The sequence below is a fragment of the Arachis stenosperma genome, chromosome 9, assembly GCF_014773155.1.
Source record: "Arachis stenosperma cultivar V10309 chromosome 9, arast.V10309.gnm1.PFL2, whole genome shotgun sequence".
Lineage (NCBI taxonomy): Eukaryota > Viridiplantae > Streptophyta > Magnoliopsida > Fabales > Fabaceae > Arachis > Arachis stenosperma.
The window spans coordinates 10,035,824-10,052,539 of record NC_080385.1 but is presented as its reverse complement, the minus strand read 5'-3'; the positions used below and the strand labels follow the sequence as shown (position 1 = coordinate 10,052,539).

Here is a 16,716-nt window from a genome sequence, read left to right as displayed (position 1 = left end):
CTTAGCACAATTCACCACCAGGATCGCGAAGGCAAAACACCCGATCAATCTGCTCGGTGTCACTCAGAAAATCAACGAGACTACTAGGAAGTACTTATATCGCTTCAACGACGAATGCCTGGAGGATCAAGGGGTTAACCAATTCAGTGGCCAGTCTCTGCCTGACGAATGGGCTCCTTAACGAGGACTTCAGAAAGCACCTCACCACAAAGCCAGTCTAGACGATGCAAGAAATCCAGACGGTAGCTCGTGAATACATTAATGACGAGGAGGTCAGTCGAGTTGTGGCCGCGAACAAGCGACAACCCTCCTACACTCAACCTAGGCAGCACGGCAACGGAGAAAGACAGAAGGAGCATGCCAGAGACAGCGGACCGAGCAAGGCATCCAGAACATTTTCTCGTGTTGGAAAATTCACCAACTACACTCCTCTCGCTCTCCCCATCATAGAAGTTTATCAACAAATAGCCGAAAAGGGAATCTTATCAAAGCCCCAACCTCTGAAGGACCGAACTGGTAGGAACAAGAACCTCTACTATGATTACCATAAGGGCTATAGACATAAAACGCAGGACTGCTTCGACCTGAAAGACGCACTGGAACAAGCAATCAGGGACGAAAAACTAGCCGAATTCTCCCACCTCATCAGAGAGCCGAGACGATGAAATCGCGACCACGATGGGGAAGACAAGACCCGAACAGTGAAGCAACGGCCGGAGCCAAGGGACGACGACCACGGCCTTACCGTAGTGAATGTAGTAACCGCGAGAAACACGGCTCCAAGGTCGAGATCGGTGCACAAAAAAGATGCCAAAGTACTGGCGATCTCCTCCTCATCTTCGTGAACCCCCAAAAGAGCCCCACCAGTATCTTTTGGTCCAGAAGACCAATGGTTCGACGAGGTCCTGGAAAGTCCCCCCATGGTTATCACGGCCAGGGTCGGAACCGGTCTCGTCAAACGAATCCTTATAGACACGGGGGCAGATTCGAACATTATGTTTCGCAATGTGTTCGACGCATTAGGCCTGCGGGACGCTGACCTAACGACTCACCAGCACGGTGTCGTAGGGCTAGGTGATCACTTCATCAAGTCAGACGGGATAATCTCCCTACCGATCTTCGTGGGGCAAGGACAGGCAAGGAGATCGGTAATGGCTGAGTTTGTAGTTCTGAGGGACTCCACGGCCTACAACATCATCCTAGGAAGGAAGACCATCAACGATGTTGGGGCGGTGATCAGTACAAAGCTACTAGTGATGAAGTTTGTCATAGACGACGGATCTGTGGGATCCATTAAAGGAGAGTTAGAAACGGTAGTCGCTTGCGACAACGCCAGTCTCTCCTTGAGGAAAAATCCAAAGAAGCATCAGGAGTGTTCCTCGCCGACCTAGATGCTAGGGTCGATGACAAGCCCAGACCCAAGCCAGAGGGGGATCTGGAGAAGTTTAGGGTCGGGGACACGGAGGAAAAGTTCACGTTCGTAAATAGAAACCTCCCCTATGAATTGAAAGAGCCCTTGATAGAAATGATCAGGGCCAATGGTGATCTGTTCGCCTGGACGCCAGCCAACATGCCGGGCATAGACCTTCATCTCATGTCACACCGTCTGGCCGTCAAGCCCGAAGTCCGACCAGTACAGCAAACTAGAAAAACTGGCACTGGCACTCTTGGCCTCCTCCCGCAGACTAAGACAATACTTCCAAGGCCACCAGATAGTCATGAGAACGGATCAGGGAATCCGTCAAGTACTCCAAAACCCGATTTAGCGGGAAGGATGATGACTTGGGCCATTGAACTCTCCCAGTACGACCTGCGGTATGAGCCCCGACACGCAATTAAGGCACAAGCAATGGCCGACTTCTTGGCAGAAGTCCCGGGGGACCCCACCGAGGAAACGGGCATACGGTGGAGACTCTACGTAGACGGAGCCTCCAACCAAAAGTCCAGAGGAGCCGGGGTCATCTTGGAAAATCTTGCCGGAGTCGTATACGAGCAATCGATCAAATTTGAGTTCCCAGTATCAAACAACCAAGCGGAATACGAGGCCCTTTTGAGGGGCCTGACCTTAGCTCGTGAAGTCGGGGCAACGAGATTGGAGGTGTGCAGCGACTCGCAGGTCGTCACCTCGCAAGTAAACGGGAGCTACCAAGCTAGAGACTCGCTGCTGCAAAAGTATCTGGAAAAGGTTAGGGAATTGAGCAATCAGTTCGAGGAAGTCATGGTTCAACATGTTCCAAGGGAAAGGAACACACGAGCAGACCTCCTATCCAAGTTAGCAAGCACAAAACCAGGGACGGGCAACCGATCTCTCATCCAAGGTGTGCTGAAGGAACCAGCAATCACCCTCCACCTGACGATGAGAAAGCAGCCAAAGCGTTGAGAAGGGAGGCAGCCAAATACACGACCATACAGGGACAACTGTTTAAGAGAGGACTCAGCCAACCCCTATTGAAGTGCTTACACCTCGGGTAGACGGATTACGTGCTTAGGGAAGTCCACGAAGGATGCTGCGGCCACCATATCGGGGGTAAAGCCTTGGCGAGAAAACTCATCCGGGCTGGATACTACTGGCCATCGATGATGGAAGATTCCAAAGAATTTGTGAAGAAATGCGCAAAATGCCAAGAGAACGCCAACTTTCACAGAGCACCAGCTTCCGAACTTAGCCTGCTGACGACCTCCCGACCCTTTGCACAATGGGGAGTGGACCTCTTAGGACCCTTCCCGGTTGGCCCAGGACAAGTCAAGTATCTTATAGTCGCCATCGACTACTACACCAAATGGATAGAGGCCGAACCACTGGCCAGCATATCTTCATCCAATTGTCGAAAGTTCATGTGGAGGCAGGTGATAACTCGATTTGGCATCCCGGAAGTTGTCATCTCAGATAACGGGACGTAATTCACCGACAAAAAGTTCATAGAATTCCTCAATGGCCTGGGTATAAAGCAGAATTTCTCCTCAGTAGAGCACCCCCAGACGAATGGGCAAGTCGAGTCCGCCAATAAGGTCATTTTACAGGGCCTCAAGAAGCAGCTGGGTGACAAAAAAGGTACATGGGCCGATGAACTCGCTTCTGTTCTTTGGTCTTACCGAACAACCGAGCAGTCCTGAACGGGGGAAACCCCCTTCCGCATGACATACGGGGTGGACGCGATGATACCCGTGGAAATCGGCGAGCCGAGCCCGCGGCTACTCCTAAAGGGAATAGAAGAAGCAGTGGAGAAAGACCTGATAGACGAGGCCAGAGAAATGGCCCATTTGACAGAAATAGCGTTGAAGCAGAGAATGACCCTGCGTTACAACACCAAAGTACTCAAGAGGGAGTTCGAGAAAAATGACCTGGTCTTGCGATGCAACGACATAGGGCTACCGACCCGGGGGGGAAGGAAAATTAGCGACAAATTAGGAAGGCCCCTATAGTGTCAAAGAGGCGCTCGGCAAAGGCGCCTACAAATTGGAGAAGCTCGACGGCAAGGAGATACTGAGAACATGGAATGCAAGCAACTTGAGGAGATTTTATTCATAGCTCAAGCGCACCGGCCATGCAGATTCGATAGGTTTAGTAATTCACTGTTCCTAAAACTCTTACCATGGCTATAGACCTATTTTATTGCCGATTAATATTTACTTAACAAGTTTTTCCTTTTACTTTTCCTCAACTACACAACAAACGTTCCTCATAACAAACGGTGAACTGGGTAACGACACGGCAGCCCGGGATTGATCACCCCGGGAGTCAACCAAGTCAAAAAACCATAACAAACAGCCACGATAATAATAAAGCCACGACATGGCCTGGCCAAAGATACCAACACAACGGTAAATGAATAAACGAGCAATGGGCAAACGGAAACGAAACAAAACGTATACTACTAAATAAACTGAAAAATGTGATATCCACAAACCGACCAAACGGCTAATAGAGTATGACAAAAAGTTTCAAAAGTTCTACAACAAGGCCACGAAAAACACAAGGTACAAGAGCTCACTTCCTAGGCATATCGACAATCTTGCCGTCCTTAATCATCTTGAAAACCCCGATTATCGATGTGTCAAAGTCCGGAGCCATGATCTTCACCTGAGCTTGAAGAGCCTCCTCAGTCATGAAGATCGCACTCTTTCCTTGCTCTCTAACCTCCTTGTGCTTCTTCCTGAGTCCCTCAGCCTCGTCCTGAGCAGTCTTAGCAGCCGTGATGGCCGTATCCTGTTTCTTTTCCAAGGTGATCACTCGACCTTGCGCGGCACTCAGCTGACTCTTCAGAGTCATCTCCCGTTCAGTCAGACGAGATACGGAGGCATCGGCAGTCTTCAACTTTTCTTCAGCGGACGCGGTCTTCTCCTCGGCAGTCTTGAGCTTCTTCTTCGCCTCGGTTAGCTGCCCCTGGAGTGTATCAACTTGAGCCTTGTGTTTATTGTTGGCCGTGGCAGTAGTCTCGAGCTTCCGACGCAGCGACGCCGCGACGCCATACCCGACAACTCGAACTCAGCCTTTCGAGCTATGGTGGCACCGCAGAGAAGGGTGCGATACATCCATCGTGCCTGCCCCACAAGGTCAGTACCATGGAAGTGTTCCTCCGTGCCGGGAAGTAATTGGGAGTCTATAAACGACCCGACATCGAAGTTCCTCTCCATCACGGTAAGAACTCCTTCAGGACTAGAATGCGACCTTTGCCTCTTAGGAGTAGGAATGACCCTCAAGTCATCATCCTCAGCCTGTTGAGCGGAAGACGAGTGCCCGGTACCAGCCATTTCCTCAAGAACCGGGGAATCACATGTCGCATTGACAAGCTTGTCCAACATGACAACGTCACGAAGTGTGGGCGCCGCTTGTTCCCCCTCGTTCCCGGGAGGAACTACCGATTGCTCGTCGGCTTTCTCCCCATCACTTTCTGCCAAGAAAGTCTTGAACAAGTTTTCAAGGCCGGTCACTTCGGCAGACATTCCCACTACAACAAGAAATGAACAAGTTAGACAATAATCTGCACACCAAACCAAAAGAAGCAACCATGCAAAAAATAACACGACGTAAACAACTCACGAATATAATCCCAAGCGACCTCTCGGCTACCCATAAGGAGGTGGAGATTCACATGATTTCTCCCAAAAATAGCCCACAACACGTCGGCAATTTTTCGGTCCACGGCCGACATCCCCTTGTAAGTCACCTTGATAAAGGCGTTGGACCCCGCCCCGAAACTCCAATACGTCGGGATGAGGCGTTCTCCCTCCAACGACAACCAAAAAGGGTGGCGACCCTTAACCGACCGTACCTTAAAATATTTGTCCTTGAACCCATGGTAAGAGTCTTCGAACAAGCCAAATATCCTTCATCCCTGGGCAGATCGGAAGGACATAAACCCCTTCCTCGCCTTCCCCTCCTTGGAAGGGTTCATAAGGTTAAAGAAATAAAGGAAGACGTCGACGGACACCGGCAGCTCCAAATACTCACATACCATCTCGAAACAGTGGATTGAAGCCCAACTGTTCGGATGCAGCTGCGATGGCGCCACGGAGATCCGACTAAGGAGCCCCATTTGGAAGGCGGAGAAGGGGATACGAATCCCCACTTAGGTGAACATGGCTTTGTAAAACCAAATCCAGTCGGCAACCCGGGGGGCATGGAAGTTGAGCTCGTATAACCGCTCATGAGGAGCAGGAACGTAAACATCATAGTTGGCCTCCTCGTCAATGCCCCCGCACAGGTATTCGGCCTGACGGAACTCGGTAAGCTCCTCCTCACCCATCTGGTTCGGGGAGTCCCTGAGGTCGGAAACCACCCAAGCGTACAGGTCATAACCCGCATCGGAGGTAGAAGCCCGGGCGACAACGCAAGGCATACCTGCAGTGGGGGTACCACTCGATTAGTCTATGAGGTCGGGAGCTCGAAAAAACCCAGAAACCACACTTTGCCTACTCTACAACTAAAATTAAGCACGGCTAAAGCTGAACCCTAACAAAAGCCTACCCTGGAATGGTAACCCCCCTAACACACCTACTTGACGCTAAGGGCTATGTGGCATGCAAGATCAAACAAATAGCATGCAACAGGAAACAATGGCAAAGACAAACACAAAACAGGAAATAAAGAAACAATTGCTTACCTAAGTTGGTTCTGAGGATTTGAAGAAGGAAGAGAAGCGGACGCACAGGAAGGCAAGAACAACACCCTGAAAATTTCAGAAAAGGGAGAAGATGGAGATTTGAAATGAAGATATGGGAATGAGTTGAAGTGAATGAATACAGAACGGTTTTAAAACTGCTACTCCAAAAAAGTGCGAAAAGGCTAGGGACAAAACAGTCTTTGCGCGCGGGGTTTTTAACCCATTATGAGCATTTAATGCTCTACGCAAGAAACGAGGCGACAGATGATCACCCCAGCAACAAACAGGCATGCGCGCAAGAGGCACGTCCCCTCCACGGACGGCCGACCTGACGACAACGCGTGAGAAAAGAGATAACACGCCACCAACAGTCCACGCGACTATAGCTGGCGCATTGGGGGCATTGTTACGGCCCGGCCCAAAAGGACATGGGCCTACCCGACCCGGACGGTCGGGTGTGAGGCACTCACTCGCCGACCCAGACACGCGTCCGGGACAGCTAGCCTCCACAGCTATACAAGGAAGCTTCGAGGAAAGTGAGTTCAATCCTTGTGGGACCCACTTCTAACATGGTATATAAGGGGAGGGTCTTACCCCTCCCCCAAAGTATGTAATACATCACTCTACCCCTTTTTCGTCTGCACACTCTACTGACTTGGGCGTCGGAGTGTCTTTGCAGGTGACACTCCCTTCACATCGAGAGCCCGAAACGTCGGTCCACCAGCCTCACCTTCGCAACCTAATCCCAGGCCGCACCCCACCAGATCAATCGAGAACCACTCCGAACCGTCCAGTACCCGAGATACCGAACAGTTTTGGCACTTGATTAGTGTATTTAGGAGTAGTTTCCTAGTCGTTTTGCAAAATGGTATCTTTCCCCAAAATACAGCACGTTATCCATTGTTTTTTCAAAATCATACAAGAAAATGACTCGTCCTCTTCTTCTTCTTCCTCCACTTCCACCTACTTTCATCAAGGCCTTTGTTTTCTTTTCATCACTCTTGTTGCCAACATATAGTGCTGGTGATGTTGAAGGTTACACAGATTGTGCACCTTTTACCTGTGGCACCTTCAAGAACATTAGTTACCCATTTTGGAATAGCAACCAACCTGATTACTGTGGCCATCCTACGTCCAAGCTTGATTGCCAACAAGACCAAGTGACTATGAACATCAAATAACAGAAGTTTGATGTCATTGACATCGATCAAAATAGTCAACGTATGAAGATCAAAATAGTCAACGTCCAAGCTTGATTGCCAACAAGACCAAGTGACTATGCCGTTGTCATCACCTTATCCAGGTCCACTAAATTATCCAGATCAGGGTGCTGAAGAGTATGTGTTCTTCCTACTTTTATTTTTTATTAGGTTTGTCCTATTGAATTTTATGAAAAATCTTATGATTGCCCGGCCCACCGCATTTGCCTTGCAGTGGCAAATTATGGCCTTTCTTGTTTGTTTCCCTGCAATTTTTTTGCTTGCAACACAACTGCAGTTGTGACTGCAATCACATATTAAAGCTTTTTAGTTTAATGTTCGAGTAGCCAAATTTCATAAATTCACTCTGGTAGGATAGGTAGAGCTCCATTTCCTAGACATGAAATTGTTTGGTTTGAGTGTTCAAAGGTACTCTTCTTTGATCATGTTCATGTTGTGCTGTTGATATATGATCTTACTATTAAAGACGCATAATAATGAGATCATGTATTTGAATTTTCTAACTTACATATAGGGTTAATGAATTTGGGTCTGTTAGCAGATATTGACTTTTGAAGATGAAGTAGTAATAATGAGCACAAACTTTTAAAAGCCCTAATACGACATGGTAATAGTATGTGTCAATGTGTCACTTTGTTGATTGCATGTTAAAACTTTGGATTTCATTTGAAGATACAGATACCAAACTAATCAAATAATTTTTTTATTATAATGTTCAAGTTTATTTTTTATTTTTTAATACAAAAACATATAATAAACAAAAGAAACTTATACAGGTATTATATTGGCCCCAACAACTAATAACATTGTGTTGGCTGTTTAGTTTGGATGATGCAGTACAGCTTCTAGGAAGAAAATTTAAAACACAGGATATATCATATTAGTTCTCAAATTGACATCTTATTGGACCTTCTATTTATTAGAAATGGAACTTAGGAATTTCCATAACCTATAGGTTGACTCTCCAATCTTCATATTATTTTGTCTTTATTTTGGCCTATTGTGAAGATACTCTGGCCTGCAATAAATTAAATGGCATTCATTGTCAACACTTATAGGAAATAAATTCTTCTTTTGCTCCGTTTGCTTGTATTGTTGCAAAATATACATATGAATGTCCTGTTCTTTGTCATAGGCCTACCATTTCCTATTGCCCCAGTAAGACTTTAAGATTACAATTTTTTAGGATTCTATCCCATTCTCACCTTAATACCAAACTAAGCCAAGAATTTCTACTCTGTTCCCGCCTGTTAATTAAACAAATTACAACATTTAGAATGCGATTATTTCTAAAAACTTAAATCTTTAGCCACTGCCACCTACTTATTTCTTCTGTAATTTAAAGTGCATAAATGATTGGTTTGGTACATTGGTGCACGAAATTGTGATCAATACTTTTCAAAACATAAACAATCCCTAGTAATGGCTCCAAAGACTTGGTGCTCACTACCATGGCATAAACACAACTTCGCACAACTAACCAGCAAGTGCACTGGGTCGTCCAAGTAATAAACCTTACGCGAGTAAGGGTCGATCCCACGGAGATTGGTGGTATGAAGCAAGCTATGGTCATCTTGTAAATCTCAGTCAGGCAGACTCAAATGTATAATGGTGATGAACGAAAATAACATAAAAGATAAGGATAGGGATACTTATGTACATCATTGGTGTAAGAGCTTCAGACAAGAGTATGAAGATGCCTTCCCTTCCGTCTCTCTGCTTTCCTACTGTCTTCATCCAATCCTTCTTACTCCTTTCCATGGCAAGCTTGTGTAGGGTTTCACCGTTGTCAATGGCTACCTCCCATCCTCGCAGTGAAAGCTAATGCACGCACTCTGTCACAGTACTGCCAATCACCGGTGTGGTTCCCTCCCCTACCGGAATAGAATCCAGTGATTCTTTTGCGTCTGTCACCAACGCCCAGCAGGTTACAGGTTTGAAGCACGTCACAGTCATTCAATCATTGAATCCTACTCAGAATACCACAGACAAGGTTAGACCTTCCGGATTCTCTTGAATGCCGCCATCAGTTCTTGCCTATACCACGAAGACTCTGATCTCACGGAATGGCTGGCTCGTTTGTCAGGCGAGCACTCGGTTGTCAGGCGATCAACCATGCATCATGCAATCAGAAATCCAAGAGATATTCACCAAGCCTTGAATGCTTGTAGAACAAGAATGGTTGTCAGTCATCTTGTTCATAGGTGAGAATGATGATGGGTGTCAATCATCACCTTCATCAAGTTGAAGAACAAGTGATATCTTGGTAAAAGAACAAGCGGAATCGAATAGAAGAACAATAGTAATTGCATTAATACTCGAGGTACAGCAGAGCTCCACACCTTAATCTATGGTGTGTAGAAACTCCACCGTTGAAAATACATAAGAACAAGGTCTAGGCATGGCCGAATGGCCAGCCTCCCAAAGTGAGTTCAATCATCAAAACATGATCAAAAGACTCTCTATCTAGCTCCCTATTACAATAGTAAAAGGTCCTACTTATAGAAAACTAGTAGCCTAAGGTGTACAAAGAAGAGTAAATGACATAAAAATCCACTTCCGGGCCCACTTGGTGTGTGCTTGGGCTGAGCAATGAAGCATTTTCGTGTAGAGACTTGTCTTGGAGTTAAACGCCAGCTTTTATGCCAGTTTGGGCGTTTAACTCCCAATCAGGTGCCAGTTCCGGCGTTTAACGCTGGAATTTCTTGAGGTGACTTTGAACGCCGGTTTGGGCCATCAAATCTTGGGCAAAGTATGGACTATCATATATTGCTGGAAAGCCCAGGATGTCTACTTTCCAACGCCGTTGAGAGCGCGCCAATTGGGCTTTTGTAGCTCCAGAAAATCCACTTCGAGTGCAGGGAGGTCAGAATCCAACAGCATCTGCAGTCCTTTTCAGTCTCTGGATCAGATTTTTGCTCAGGTCCCTCAATTTCAGCCAGAGAATACCTGAAATCACAGAAAAACACAAAAACTCATAGTAAAGTCCAGAAAAGTGAATTTTAACTAAAAACTAATAAAAATATACTAAGAACTCAACTAAAACTACTAAAAACATACTAAAAACAGTGCCAAAAAGCATACAAATTATCCGCTCATCACAACACCAAACTTAAATTGTTGCTTGTCCCCAAGCAACTAAAGATCAAATAGGATAAAAAGAAGAGAATATGCAATGAACTCCAAAAACATCTATGAAGATCAGTATTAATTAGATGAGTGGGGCTTTTAGCTTTTTGCCTCTGAATAGTTTTGGCATCTCACTTTATCCTTTGGAACTCAGAATGATTGGCTTCTTTAGGAACTCAGGATCCAGATAGTGTTATTGATTCTCCTAGTTAAGTATGATGATTCTTGAACATAGCTACTTTATTGAGTCTTGGCTGTGGCCCAAAGCACTCTGTCTTCCAGTATTACCACCGGATACATACATGCCACAGACACATAATTGGGTGAACCTTTTTAGATTGTGACTCAGCTTTGCTAAAGTCCCCAATTAGAGGTGTCCAGGGTTCTTAAGCACACTCTTGTTGCTTTGGATCACATCTTTATTTCTTTTTTTTTCTCTTTTTTTTTTCTTTCTTCTCCCTTTTTTTTCGAAATTTTTTTTTTTTGCTTTTTCTTGCTTCAAGAATCATTTTTATGATTTTTCAGATCCTCAGTAACATGTCTCCTTTTTCATCATTCTTTCAAGAGCCAACATTCATGAACCACAAATTCAAAAGACATATGCACTGTTCAAGCATACATTCAGAGAACAAAAGTGTTGCCACCACATCAAAATAATTAAACTGTTATAAAATTCAAAATTCATGCAATTCTTTTCCTTTTCAATTAAGCACGTTTTTGTTTAAGAAAGGTGATGGATTCATAGGACATTCATAACTTTAAGGCATAGACACTAAGACACTAATGATCACAAGACACAAACATGGATAAACATAAGCATAAAAATTCGAAAAACAGAAGAATAGAGAACAAGGAAATCAAGGAACGGGTCCACCTTAGTGATGGCGGCTCTTCCTTCCTCTTGAAGGTCCTATGGAGTGCTTGAGCTCCTCAATGTCTCTTCCTTGCCTTTGTTGCTCCTCTCTCATGATTCTTTGATCTTCTCTTATTTCATGGAGGAGAATGGAGTGTTCTTGGTGCTCCACCCTTAGTTGTCCCATGTTGGAACTCAATTCTCCTAGGGAGGTGTTTAGTTGCTCCCAATAGTTTTGTGGAGGAAAGTGCATCCCTTGAGGCATCTCAGGGATCTCATGATGAGAGGGGTCTCTTGTGTGCTCCATCCTTGTCTTGGTAATGGGCTTATCCTCATCAATGGTGATGTCTCCCTCTATGTCAACTCCAACTGAATAACAGAGGTGACAAATGAGGTGAGGAAAGGCTAACCTTGCCAAGGTAGAGGACTTATCCGCCACCTTGTAGAGTTCTTGGGCTATAATCTCATGAACTTCCACTTCTTCTCCAATCATGATGCTATGGATCATGATGGCCCGGTCTAGAGTAACTTCGGACCGGTTGCTAGTGGGGATGATTGAGCGTTGGATAAACTCCAACCATCCTCTAGCCACGGGTTTGAGGTCATGCCTTCTCAATTGAACCGACTTGCCTCTTGAATCTCTCTTCCATTGTGCGCCCTCTTCACATATGACTGTGAGGACTTGGTCCAACCTTTGATCAAAGTTGACCCTTCTTGTGTAAGGATGTTCATCTCCTTGCATCATAGGCAAGTTGAACGCCACCCTCACACTTTCCGGACTAAAATCCAAGTATTTCCCCCGAACCATAGTAAGATAATTCTTTGGATTCGGGTTCATACTTTGATCATGGCTCTTGGTGATCCATGCATTGGCATAGAACTCTTGAACCATCAAGATTCCAACTTGTTGAATGGGGTTGGTAAGTACTTCCCAACCTCTTCTTTGGATCTCATGGCGGATCTCTGGATATTCACCCTTTTTGAGTGAAAAGGGGACCTCGGGGATCACCTTCTTCAAGGCCACAACTTCATAGAAGTGGTCTTGATGCACCCTTGAGATGAATCTATCCATCTCCCATGACTCGGAGGTGGAAGCTTTTGCCTTCCCTTTCCTCTTTCTAGAGGTTTCTCCGGCCTTGGATGCCATAATGGTTATGGAAAAACGAAAAAGCAGCGCTTTTACCACACCAAACTTAAAATGTTTGCTCGTCCTCGAGCAAAAGAAGAAAGAAGAGAATAGAAGAAGAAGAAATGAGGAAGAGGAAGATGGTGGTGTATTCGGCCAAGGAGGGGGAGAAGTGGTGTTTTGGTTGTGTGAAAATGAAGGAGTGAAGAAGGGTATTTATAGGAGAGAGGGGAGATGGGGTTCGGCCATATTGGGTGGGTTTGGGAGGGAAAGTGGTTTGAATTTGAAGGGTGAGGTTGGTGGGGTTTTATGAAGGATGGAGGTGAGTGGTTAAGAGAAAGATGGGATTTGATAGGTGAAGGGTTTTTGGGGAAGAGGAGTTGAGGTGATTGGTGAATGGGGGAAGAAGAGATAGAGTGGTGGTGGGGTTGGTGGGGATCCTGTGGGGTCCACAGATCCTGTGGTGTCAAGAAAAAGTCATCCCTGCACCAAATGTTGCTCAAAATCACGTTTTGAGCCATTTCTGGCATTAAACGCCGGGCTGGTGCCCATTCCTGGCGTTTAATGCCAGGTTCTTGCCCTTTTCTGGCGTTTAACGCCAGTCTGGTGCCCCTTTCTGGCATTAAATGCCCAGAATGGTGCCAGACTGGGCGTTAAACGCCCAATTGCTAGGCTTACTGGCGTTTGAACGCCAGCAGCTTCTTCCTCCAGGGTGTGCTGTTTTTCTTCCTGTTTTTCATTTTGTTTTTGCTTTTTCAATGGATTTTGTGACTTCTTATGATCATCAACCTACAAAAAAAATAAAATAATAAAAGAAACTATATAAATTATAATCATTGGGTTGCCTCCCAACAAGCGCTTCTTTAATGTCAGTAGCTTGACAGAGGGCTCTCATGGAGCCTCACAGATACTCAGAGCAATGTTGGAACCTCCCAACACCAAACTTAGAGTTTGAATGTGGGGGTTCAACACCAAACTTAGAGTTTGGTTGTGGCCTCCCAACACCAAACTTAGAGTTTGACTGTGGGGGCTCTTCTTGACTCTGATTTGAGAGAAGCTCTTCATGCTTCATCTCTATGGTGACAGAGGGATATCCTTGAGCCTTAAACACAAAGGATTCTTCATTCACTTGAATGATCAGTTCACCTCTATCAACATCAATCACAGCTTTTGCTGTGGCTAGGAAGGGTCTGCCAAGGATGATGTTTCATCCATGCACTTCCCAGTCTCTAGGACTATGAAATCAGCAGGAATGTAGTGGTCTTCAACCTTTACCAAGACATTCTCTACAAGTCCATGAGCTTGTTTTCTTGAGTTGTCTGCCATCTCTAATGAGATTCTTGCAACTTGTACCTCAAAGATCCCTAGCTTCTCCATTACTGAGAGAGGCATGAGGTTTACACTTGACCCTAAGTCACACAGAGCCTTCTTGAAGGTCATGGTGCCTATGGTACAAGGTATGGAAAACTTCCCAGGGTCTTGTCTCTTTTGAGGTAATTTCTGCCTAGACAAGTCATCCAATTCTTTGGTGAGCAAAGGAGGTTCATTCTCCCAAGTCTCATTTCCAAATAACTTGTCATTTAGCTTCATGATTGCTCCAAGGTATTTAGCAACTTGCTCTTCAGTGACATACTCATCCTCTTCAGAGGAAGAATACTCATCAGAACTCATGAAAGGCAGAAGTAAGTCCAATGGAATCTCTATGGTCTCATTTTGAGTCCCAGATTCCCATGGTTCCTCATTGGGGAACTCATTGGAGGCTAGTGCACGCCCATTGAGGTCTTCCTCAGTGGCGTTCACTTCCTCCCCTTCCTCTCCAAATTCGGCCATATTGATGGCTTTGCACTCTCCTTTTGGATTTTCTTCTGTGTTGCTTGGGAGAGTACTTGGAGGGAGTTCAGTAACTTTCTTGCTCAGCTGTTCCACTTGTCCTTCCAAATTTCTAATGGAGGACCTTGTTTCATTCATGAAACTTTGAGTGGTTTTAATTAGATCAGAGACCATGGTTGCTAAGTCAGAGGGGTTCTGCTTAGGATTCTCTGTCTGTTGCTGAGAAGATGATGGAAAAGGTTTGCCATTGTTAAACCTGTTGCTTCCACCATTATTATTGAAACCTTGTTGAGGCCTCTCTTGATTCTTCCATGAGAGATATGGGTGATTTCTCCATGAAGAATTATAGGTGTTACCATAGGGTTCTCCTAGGTAATTCACCTCTTCCATTGAAGGGTTCTCAGGATCATAAGCTTCTTCCTCAGATGAAGCCTCCTTAGTACTGCTTGGTGCATTTTGCATTCCAGACAGACTTTGAGAAATCAAATTGACTTGTTGAGTCAATATTTTGTTCTGAGCCAATATGGCATTCAGAGCATCAATCTCAAGAACTCCTTTCTTCTAACTTGTCCCATTGTTCACAGGATTCCTTTCAGAAGTGTACATGAATTGGTTATTTACAACCATTTCAATGAGCTCTTGAGCCTCTGTAGGCGTCTTCTTCAGATGAAGAGATCCTCCAGCAGAGCTATCCAAAGACATCTTGGATAGTTCAGAGAGACCATCATAGAAAATACCTACGATGCTCCATTCAGAAAGCATGTCAGAGGGACATCTTCTGATCAATTGTTTGTATCTTTCCCAAGCTTCATAGAGGGATTCTCCATCCTTCTGTCTGAAGGTTTGGACTTCCACTCTAAGCTTACTCCATCTTTGTGGTGGAAAGAACTTTGCCAAGAAGGCATTGACCAGCTTTTCCCAAGAGTCCAGGCTTTCTTTAGGTTGAGAGTCCAACCATATCCTAGCTCTGTCTCTTACAGCAAAAGGGAATAGCATCAGTCTATAGACCTCAGGGTCAACCCCATTAGTCTTGACTGTGTCACAGATTTGCAAGAATTCAGCTAAGAACTGATGAGGATCTTCCACTGGAAGTCCATGGAACTTGCAATTCTGTTGCATTAGAGAAACCAATTGAGGCTTAAGCTCAAAGTTGTTTGCTCCAATGGCAGGGATAGAGATGCTTCTCCCATAAAAATCAGGAGTAGGTGCAGTAAAGTCACCCAGCACCTTCCTTGCATTGTTTGCATTATTGTTGTTTTCGGCTGCCATGTCTTCTTCTTCCTTGAAGAATTCGGTCAGGTCCTCTAAAGAGAGTTGTGCTTTGGCTTCTCTTAGCTTTCTCTTCAAGGTCCTTTCGAGTTCAGGGTTAGCTTAAACAAGAATGCCTTTGTCTTTGCTTCTGCTCATATGAAAGAGAAGAGAACAAGAAAATGTGGAATCCTCTATGTCACAGTATAGAGATTCCTTGAGGTGTCAGAGGAAAAGAGAAATAGAAAGAAGAAGGAGAAGAAAAATTCGAACTTTACTTAGATAAGGTTCGAATTGTGCATTGAGAAGGAGTGGTACTCCATAAATAGAAGGATGTGAGAAGGAGGGAAGTAATTTTTCGAAAATTAATTAAAATAATTTGAAAACATTTTTGAAAAACACTAATTGATTTTCGAAAACAAAAGTGGAAAAGAAGTCAAGTGATTTTTGAAAAAGGATTTGAAATTAGAAGTTAAAAAGATTTGATTGAAAACTTATTTTGAAAAAGATGTGATTAGGAAGATATGATTGGTTTTAAAAAAATGTGATTGAGAAGATATGATTTGAAAAACATTTTAAAAAGATTTGATTTGAAAACTATTTTGAAAAGATTTGATTTTAAAAATTAATGACTTGCCTAACAAGAAAAGATATGATTCAAACATTAAACCTTTCTCAACAGAAAAGGCAACAAATTTGAGATGTTCAATCAAATCATTAATTGTTAGTAAGTATCTTTGAAGAAGGAAAGAAATTAATTTTGAAAACATTTGATTGAAAAGATATGATTTGAAAAAGATTTGATTTTGAAAAACTTTGAAAACTTGAAAAAATTGATTTTGAAAACAAAATCTTCCCCCTAGCACCATCCTGGCGTTAAACGCCCAGAATGGCATCCATTCTGGCGTTTAACGCCCAAAATGCACCCTTTTTGGGCGTTAAACGCCCAACCAGGTACCCTGGCTGGCGTTTAAACGCCAGTCTGCCTTCTTCACTGGGCATTTTCGAATGCCCAGCTTTTTCTGTATAATTCCTCTGCAGTATGTTCTGAATCTTCAATTCTCTGTATTATTGACTTGAAAAGACACAAATTAAAAATATTTTTGGATTTTTAATAATCAAAATGCAACAAGAATCAAATAACAATGTATGCAAGACACCAAACTTAGCAGTTTGTATACTACTGACACTACATGAGACACATAA

The 16,716-nt window shown here is 44.4% G+C and overlaps 1 non-coding gene across 1 annotated transcript; it reads left to right on the top strand.

Annotated features, from left to right (window-relative positions):
- Nucleotides 1–15,018: 15,018 nt before the first annotated feature.
- LOC130953204 (small nucleolar RNA R71) lies at nucleotides 15,019–15,126 on the top strand. Its single transcript, XR_009075377.1, has one exon. It is a non-coding gene; the product is annotated as a small nucleolar RNA R71 (small nucleolar RNA).
- The last annotated feature ends 1,590 nt before the right edge of the window (nucleotides 15,127–16,716 follow it).